Genomic DNA, 9,942 nt, shown 5'->3' with positions numbered 1-9,942 from the left:
GTAACATTCACAGCCTGATCAACTTGTATGAAATGTACAATTTTTGAAGGTGAAACACCCCTCACTGGTGCAGAGGTAAGCTTCTATGCAAGAGTAAACTCATGGTGTTAGGAAAGAGGAAGGAAAGTCAAACATGGCCAAAGCTGAAACCAAAACAGAGACTACTGTGAGAGTTCAACATAATTCTACTTTTCATTTATACTACAAAAAGGGAGTAAATATTTCTCCTAAGCTATCAATGTTTAAAACAAAGAAAAAGCCTAACTACCATTCCTTAAAGATCACAGAGGTATTCCAGAGTTAATCTGACACATGGACCGTTCATTCAGCAATCAAGCAAGCTGAAGTTTCAAAAGAACAGTATGGGGAAGAAATCTCTAAAGTTTTTTGTTTGTTTGTTTTAGAAAGCAAACTTCTTTATGGAGAAAGGCTATTAAAAAGCTCTGAGTATGCATCATTATACCACAAGACTCTGATATGCTTAAATTTAACTTGCAGCTTTCTGTTTCATCTTTTATTTTACGTAACATCTCAGTCATTTTTCTAGACTAATTTCTCGAAGCAAGGTTAACATTGTATAATAAGAGAAAATCAATTTCATATGTCTACTTCATATAAGGTCTTGCATAATCCTACAGACCAATTTAATTTAGATTGTGTTTTGCCAGATATTAAAATAAGAAGAAAATTCTCAAAATTTTAAAATTACAAGCTGGAATATTTAGAGTGGGGAACATTGGAATGATAACCTCCATCATTGAGTGTTTTGCGATACTACTTAACAGGGAGAATGGTTAAGCAAAATAAAACTGAACCCAAAAGACTGAGGTGGACATGAAGTCATTATTAAAAACACCTGTTGACAATGTAGAATTGACCATGATAAACTGAAGTACAGTAGATGAAGTGTCACCATAGGAACTACTTACTGTAGGAGCAAATTTAAAGAACTGAACCAGAATTGTAAGTCGGTAAACTAGTATGGTTCTTTTTACATGAGTCTAGATATCAAAAAAGAAAGTACAAACAAAAGCAAAATGAATTTGTATTATAATAAGGGCTGACATAGCCAAGAAAAAAAGAAAGGCTCTTTGAAGCTTGCTTTGTGCACATGAAGAATCCCCAAAAAGAGCATGAAATAAAAGACATGCATTAGGTTCAAAGACACAGACACCTTTTACATCATATAAGTAAAATCAGAAAACAACAAAAGGGGGAGATAAAATTGGCATTCTGAATGAGCAGTAAGAAATTTTTAAAATGTAACTTTGCTAGAATTATCAAAGAAAAAGTGCATACAAAGCAATGGTAAATGCATGCAAGAATTCAAAAACAGAATGTAAATTATATTATATCTAAAGAGTCATAGAAACTAAATAAAATTGTTAAAATAAAAACTAAATATAATAGAAAATCTGATCAGGAATGCCTTTACCAATAAAGGAGACTACAAGAGGTATCAGCAACTTCAATTTTCACAAGTCAGTAAAAAGCTTGGTATAATGTTCACTGCTAGTTTTCTTCAAACAATTTTGAAGCAATATGGAAATGGCTACTCTGAGAAGGATAATCACTGAAGACCCTGGAACATGACAGCTTCTCAAAAACCTAAAATACATTCAGTCATACAACATTCCATTTCACCAAATAATGATGTATATAAAAAATTAACAATGTAGTGGACAGTAACTTGTGGGGACTGAATTACAGACTTTTTCATAATTGAGAATTTGGACTGTCGTGGTTTAACCCCAGCCAGCAACTAAGCACCACGCAGCCGCTCACTCACTCCCCCCCACCCAGTGGGATGGGGGAGAAAATCGGGAAAAGAAGCAAAACCCATGGGTTGAGATAAGAACGGTTTAATAGAACAGAAAAGAAGAAACTAATAATGATAAAGATAACACTAATAAAATGACAACAGCAATAATAAAAGGATTGGAATGTACAAATGATGCGCAGTGCAATTGCTCACTACCCGCCGATCGACACCCAGCTAGTCCCCGAGCGGCGATTCCCCGCCCCCACTCCCCCCAGTTCCTATACTGGATGGGACGTCCCATGGTATGGAATACCCTGTTGGCCAGTTTGGGTCAGGTGCCCTGGCTGTGTCCTGTGCCAACTTCTTGTGCCCCTCCAGCTTTCTCGCTGGCTGGGCATGAGAAGCTGAAAAATCCTTGACTTTAGTCTAAACACTACTTAGCAACAACTGAAAACATCAGTGTTATCAACATTCTTCGCATACTGAACTCAAAACATAGCACTGTACCAGCTACTAGGAAGACAGTTAACTCTATCCCAGCTGAAACCAGGACAGCCACATTACAACAGAAACTCAGAAAAATACCTTAGCAAGGTGTGTATTACCAGAGAACATTCAAAAGCTGCATTACTGAAATACTACATTTTATATAATTGATGTTGAATCAGATTTTCTTCTAAATACATTAACCGATACCTGTAGAAACTAAAACATGGAACTGAAGACTAATTTATCCACAGTCTATAATTTGTATAAGCACTATTTCTAAAAGCAGCAAAAGTGCATCAACTGTTTTTGGAAGGAATTTACCAATTGAATCTCATTGCAAGGCTGTACAAGTGATTTATTTGGGTTATTAGAAGGCTATGCAAATCATTAAAACTAAAGTTAAAAGGCAATTATTAGAGTTAAGTATCCAGACAAACCTTAAGTTTCTGCTTTTCAGAACTGCCTGAAGCCTAAGCTTTTATCTGGTTAATTTTTCCACCGTTATAAACAACAGAACTATGAAACCACATTAATACATATAAACCGAACACTACAAGCAGTTGGTTTTCTTTTATGTCATTCTAATAGTAATTCCAATAGATAGGTAGTTACCTGAGGTATTTACAGTTCCAGTGATTTTAGGACTTGCCTGTTCAAATTTGTATAGATTGGTAGGAAAAAAATTGTTTTAGCTATACATCCTACAATTGTGTTTACATTTTCTATTATCAATAACCCACAACTTTCAACAGCAAATTGAAGTCACCCATCTGAGAAAAACCTACAGGATCTCTAGTATATGCAGTGTAGACAGACAAAAGAGACTTCCTATAATCCCATCTGTCTCTTACATCTAAAATGACTTTTATGTCATCTTAGCGGAGCCAGCAGTCTGTTCAAATTATTGAGGCAATTGCTTAAAGGAAAGGCATCAGTCAAATGCCAAATGTCATGCCAAAAAACCAAAATAACTTTTCTTTTTGTGCTTCTTTCAGCAGATGAGGAAGGGAAATAATTCTCAGCCCTCAACATGGCTTCGAAAAACAAGGCTCTGGGAAAGTGGAGAACTGCTCTAGAAATTTTCTTTGAGTATTTATGAGTGCTTTTTTAAAATTCAACTTCCCCTATTCAGGGAAGCTGGGGGCTATGGTTAAAAAAAACCCAAACATTTGAATCACAGCAGCACATACAGAAACTTGAAAGATCAATGATGAGACACTCAAAGAGCTCTGTGAAGAGCTATCCCAGCTGGATCTAACTAACTCCTGAAGAGGCTGTTTTGTGTACCAACACACTGCCTCTCAGCACCCAAGTTCCAGAATGATTATTGGCATAGCTCCTGTGCCAGATACATGTATATCTTGGCTGTTGGGTTGTATCTACAGTAAAGGCCTTTCCAGAACAAGAGCACAGAATGAGAAGGTGGTTTTGCCACAAGCTCATTCTTCAGGATTCTGTTTTGATTTGGTAGAATTAATTTGGTCACGTCTCTTCGGCACTCAAGTGAATTCCCCATAGTAACAAAACAGTGTGGAGAAATCAGAGCCGACTGCTTTCAGGGACCCTCAGAACCTGCTGGAATTACTAGCTTGGGCTTCATCCTATGCAAAGGCAGCAGAACTGCTTCCAGGCTTGGAACAACCATGGAAGAAGTAGCACAGCAAGCAGATTGCTCGCGCACATTAAGGATGAAAGTTGGAGGAAAGAAGGATTAACCAGGACACTTTATTGTCCTACACATGCCAAATCTCTTTTCTTCTCCCTCCCATGCCCAAAACTATTCATATCTTCAGTAAGCTATGACTACCAGCAATTTCCTGCCTCCTGAGGAAAGGTACCATGTAAATTATGCCACTCTATTTATTCCTTGAAAGAAGGAATAAAGACACTGCAGCTATGGTAAAGCAATTTGCTAGCTGCCAGGTTTAAGAGATCCTAAATGTATCCTTTGCAGTTGTAGTGGGTTGACCCTGGCTGGATGCCAGGTGCACACTAAAGCCGCTCTATCACTCCCCCCTCCTCAGCTGGACAGGGGAGAGAAAATATAAAAAAAGGCTCGTGGGTCAAGATAAGGACAGGGAGAGATCACTCAACCAATTACTGTCACAGGCAAAACAGACTCGACTTAGGGAAAATTAACTTAATTTATTGCCAGTCAAACCAGAGTAGGGTAATGAGAAATAAAACCAAATCTCAAAACACCTTCCCCCCACCCCTCCCTTCTTCCCAGGCAGAGCTTCACTCCCAAATTCTCTACCTACCCCCCCACCAGTGGCGCAGGGGGACGCGGAATGGGGGTTATGGTCAATTCATCACACATTGTCTCTGCCACTCCATCCTCTTCAAGGGCAGGACTCCTCACACTTTTCCCCTGCTCCAGCATGGGGTCCTTCCCATGGGAGACAGTCCTCCACAAACTTCTCCAATGTGTGTCCTTCCCATGGGCTGCAGTTCTTCATGAACTGCTCCAGTCTGTGTCCCTTCCACAGGGTGCAGTCCTTCAGGAACAGACTGCTCCAGCGTGGGTCCCCCTGTTGTGTTAAAGGGTAAAGAAGTTTGGCAGAAATAAACCCCCTTGCATTCCAGCTTTTCCTCAGATATCAGAGGGGCCGGGGGCGGCTAGGTTTAAATTCTGAGTGATGTCTAATTCAACGCTATATGTCCGGTCGTGTTCAATATGTTGAACTATCACGATGACGGATGCACTAATAGCAGACTGCACTCTCAGTTTAGCCACATTCAATGCACGAGAATTACCAGACTTAGAGAGTTTGGTTGCGTTTAACGAACTATCACAGCTAGATTAATGAGCAGCACAGTTTATTAAAGCAACAGTACAGGTTCTTTTGGATTGCTGGTAATAAATACACTGTCTGCAAAGCACGTGCAAATAATAATACAGTTGACTACAAGCGCATTAAATTATGAAGGAAAAGAGCTCTAAAGAATTCTACGTTTCCCAGGAAAGCACTTGGTACAGCTGAGTGTTTGAATCTTGTTGACGCGGAAGTCACGGACACTGCGCACAATCAATATGATCAAGCAGATGCCACTTTATTGCCAAGATAGCTTGGTTTATATGTTCATTCTAGTTACTGTTCACGCATAAGCAAATTAGAGATTGGTTAGCATGAGCTGTCCACGCGCCTAGTTACACCTAATGATTGGTTATAACAACACTGTACACGCGCATAAACATAAGGCATAATTGGTTGTATTAACTAAAACATGCGAAACTTGTCTCAGTCTAATTGGTCAAGATAAGCTGTGGAATTGAGGTTCTTTGTGCCAAGTTCCCTTTATCGTGGAATGCGCACCTGTGTTCTAATTGGCATCTTTCTTTTTTTGTCTTCTTGTTTATTCTGTTCAAGGCCTTCTAAAGGCATCTGGAATGCTCTTACTACCGTTAGCTAAATATGTGTCCACTAGCAAAGCATCCTTGAAGTCTGCTGCCTACAAAACATCCTTGGCTCACAAATTGATCAATTCTATCGAGTCTGGATTGTTCACTGTGTGCCCATTACTTTCCAAGTATCCCACAGAATCTTACCCAATAGGCATCCCTATGGTGGGGGAGAGAGGTTCAGCCCGTTGACTGATCCCAGAAGTCAGCGATGTCCTCCCGACTTGTCTATGATGTCTAGCTTTCCTCCTTTCTTAAGCCCTTTTATATTTTCTTATTTTTAGGTGGAGCTTGAGTGACTCTAGTCATACATACCTTTATTATGATTGGTGTAAAATCTCCTCACTTTACTTTTAAAGGTATATGCTAGAGAAAATTCAGAGCGCATGCTCAGTGAGGGGTAGTCGCACCTTGGAGGCAGGTAGCTTTTGGGATAGAGGTGTGTTTTGGTATTATAATGAGATTATAATGAGCAAAGTTCTGTGTCAGTACTCTAAAACGGGGCACTTCTGATATAAATCAGAAGTAGGGCAGTAGGTTGACAGAACCCCCATTATTTTACCTCCTTGCTTCAGTGGATTCAATGTAGGGACCTACCGTTCCTGTTCCTATCGTTCCAGTTCCCTATCCCTGCGATGATATCACAGAGCCTGGCCACGGTGCTTCCACTCCACTCCACCCTGCGTGTTGTTTCTCTTAGAGTCAGCATACCAAGCTCCCTTGGTGTTGCTAACATCTAAGGTTGCAGGTTATGTGGCTTAGGGAATTATTATGGAACAGATTCCTTGCATATCCACTGCATTCCACCCTGGAGGTTCACCTCCTCTTAAGAGGGGGACATATCAATAAGTCACCTCCAGCAATCATTCCACATCCCCTGCGAGGTCACAAGTCCTGCTAGCAAACCTGCTCCAGTGTGGGCTCCTCTCTCCACGGGTCCACAGGTCCTGCCAGGAACCTGCTCCAGCGTGGGCTTCCCATGGGGTCACAGCCTCCTTCGGGCTGTATCTATAATGAAGTCTGCTTCTAAATTCAGGGCTACAGAAGACTTCTTTTTTAATATTAAAAATTGTGGTATTATGCCCGAGGAAAACATAGACAAAATTTATAATATTAAAAAAACCCAAACCACAATCAAAATAGTCTCTATCCCACAAATTAAACAGATAATTGATTTCTTTTCCCTTATATCAATCCATTTATGCTTAAACGATGAAAAAATCACATAAAACCAAAACCATATGTCCTGGTTTCAGCTGGGATAGAGTTAATTGTCTTCCTAGTAGCTGGTATAGTGCTATGTTTTGAGTTCAGTATAAGAATGTTGATAACACTGATGTTTTCAGTTGTTGCTAAGTAGTGTTTAGTCTAAAGTCAAGGACTTTTCAGCTTCTCATGCCCAGCCAGCAAGAAGGCTGGAGGGGCACAAGAAGTTGGGAGGGGACACAGCTGGGACAGCTGACCCAGACTGGCCAACGGGGTATTCCATACCATGTGACGTCACGTCTAGTATATAAACTGGGGGGAGTGGGGCTGGGGGGAATCACCACTCGGGGACTAACTGGGCGTTGGTTGGCAGGTGGTGAGCAATTGCATCATGCATTCACTTGTATATTCCAATACTTTTATTATTATTATTTTCATTTTATTATTGTTATTATTATCATTATTAGTTTCTTCTTCTCTGTTCTATTAAACTGTTCTTATCTCAACCCATGAGTTTTACTTTTTTTCCCCGATTCTCTCCCCCATCCCACTAGGTGGGGGGGAAGTGAGTGAGTGGCTGCATGGTGCTTAATTGCTGGCTGGGGTTAAACCATGACACCATATAACTTATTAAAAACAGGAAGATGAAATTCTGTGTTAAACATACAGATGACAGTTTAAAATAAGCACAAAAATACACAATAATAGTCAATATTTTGTCAGAGCTAGAAATGAAAATAAATATTTCAAATTTTTTTCTTCCTGTTATTCCTCAAGAGCCAGGCTACTTTCCATGATTCATGGCTTTAGGTATATACATTCAAAGACTTGCTATTTTTCTCCTAAAAGTCCTTATTCTTTCAGGTCATTTTCTTCAGGCTTAACCCCCCCCCTCCCCATCAGTTATGTCAGTCTCAACTTCTGAGCACTTTAAAATGAGAAATACTTCAATAATTAATCCTAAAAATGTAAGCTTGAGACTAGTACATAAGTACTGGTTTATAAATAACTTCACTATGACTGAACCCCATGAGCAATCTGAATTCACCTTTTTTTTCCAATCTTAATTGAACACCAAGGAAGTTTATTCCTGTAACCTGCAATTGTCTGAAACGAAGCTGAGTAGCCCTGAAAGTCACTGGTTTTTTGTGAGACTACAGCTCCCAGCTCCATTTTGCTCTCTACAATGACCGTTGAAACTTCTGACCAAGTCAGCTGTTTTTAGAAGACACCCTCCAACATGGCACATACATACATTTGGTGGTAGATATATATACCAGGACAGCTGAAGCAGTCATTGCCTCCTGTGATCTTTGTCTCCTTGTGGAAACAAGGATGGCTGAACAGCTTGAAAAATCAGTTCCTAAACTGCTAGACTGCAGCTCAATGCATTAATGCAAACCAACAGCAACTTTGTTTTAAACATCTTCATGTATTAGGCTGTAAGCTGTAATAGTCCAGGAGCTATTTTGCAAACAACTCAGCAGTCCCAACAACTCCTGTGAAAAGGGCAGGGCAAAACATTTAAGCTGTAATGCATCACAGTGTTATCTGCCATCAAATATGTCATTACCCAGAAAATTGTTGGAATTGTTCTTCCCACTTAGTTCTGAGCAGGTATTTTCACTCCAGAATACGAGTGTCTTGCTCTCATTCCAGTTAATACATGTTAAAGCTGAATACAGTTAATGAAAAAAGGTTATTCAGAAACTGCTATTCACAAGTAACTACTTCAAAAACAGCCTCTAAGTATTTCAAAACTAATAGGATAAATCAAGGACATTCTTCCTCACAGTGTTCATGATCAGAGCTAAAAATTCTACCCTTCAGAGAAGCTAAAAATAGGAATATAAAACTAAGTATTCTTGGTTAATGGGTAACTGTTCAAGTTTTGCAACAATTTCAAGCATATTGCTCAAAAAAGGATTTTTCCTCCATAACTGGCAAGTTTTCCAAATTTTTCTTTAGGTTTCTAAAGGCACAAGAAATCAGTTCAAAACGTTAAACCATCACTTGCTGGGAATTAGCTCAACTTGAACAAAAGCAGCATATGTTTCTCAAACAGTAAGGTAAATTTTAGTGAATAAAAATGCAAATATGCATTTTAGCAGTCTTTAATTTATTAATCTGATAGGTTTAATTTCCATTTTCCTGCATCAGCTTTATTTATAAAGTGTCATGCCCTATAAATATACTGTTATTTTGTATAGTCAAGCACCCTCTTAACAAATCTCATTAATATGTAAATTTAAGTCAATCAGTCTTCTCCCTGACAGCGCCATGAATTCCTAGTGCACTGTATAATTGGCTTTGACTTGGCATCCATTATTTATCAAAGATGTCAGTTAGAAAACTTATGGAAAATGCACTGCAATTGATATGACTGCAATTTACTTTGTCAACACTTAATTGTTCCTCAAATCATACATTTACATACAAACAGCCTAAATACTGATCCATAATGATGCAAATAAACTAAATTAAAAATATCTTCTACTGCACAAGATGCCTTGTTGTCTGATGTGTTCATCTAAGATCCTATTGACAAAGGCATGTATTTCAACTAGCTCCAGAAAAAAAATCTGCTAATTTAATTGCTGAGTAGGTAGACAAACTAAATTTTGCATTGAAGCTCATGAAAGTGGAAACAAAGTGTTATTAATACTATACCACTGATGAACAATTTTAGGTTGACACAGGCAGTATTTGTACACAAACCTTTTGCATTCCTACAGTAGAAGCCACAGCAACAACTGTCGTCCATCCAGTTTCAATGAAAAAATATATTACAGTCTTAAAGAAACCTAATCCCATCAAGGCCTCCAACCTCTCAGTCCAAGACAGGAGGTCATCCTCCTCTTCTACACTTCCTTTGTCCAATCACAGACTAAAACTGGATTAAATCAATTATGAAACTGTATATTTAGACAAAGCAAATTATGAATTTTGATTCTTTTTAAAGTTCGGAGAGAAGAATGTAAGTTACTTTCTTTCAATAAGCAACATGTAATAAACATTCTGCTTCAAGGACTTTAGGAAAAAAAATTACTTGAGTGTCTCATTATCTAAAAATATTTCCCTT

This window comes from Harpia harpyja, chromosome W (genome assembly GCF_026419915.1).
Source record: "Harpia harpyja isolate bHarHar1 chromosome W, bHarHar1 primary haplotype, whole genome shotgun sequence".
NCBI classification, from domain to species: Eukaryota; Metazoa; Chordata; class Aves; order Accipitriformes; family Accipitridae; genus Harpia; species Harpia harpyja.
Note: the sequence above shows the minus strand (reverse complement) of the source record.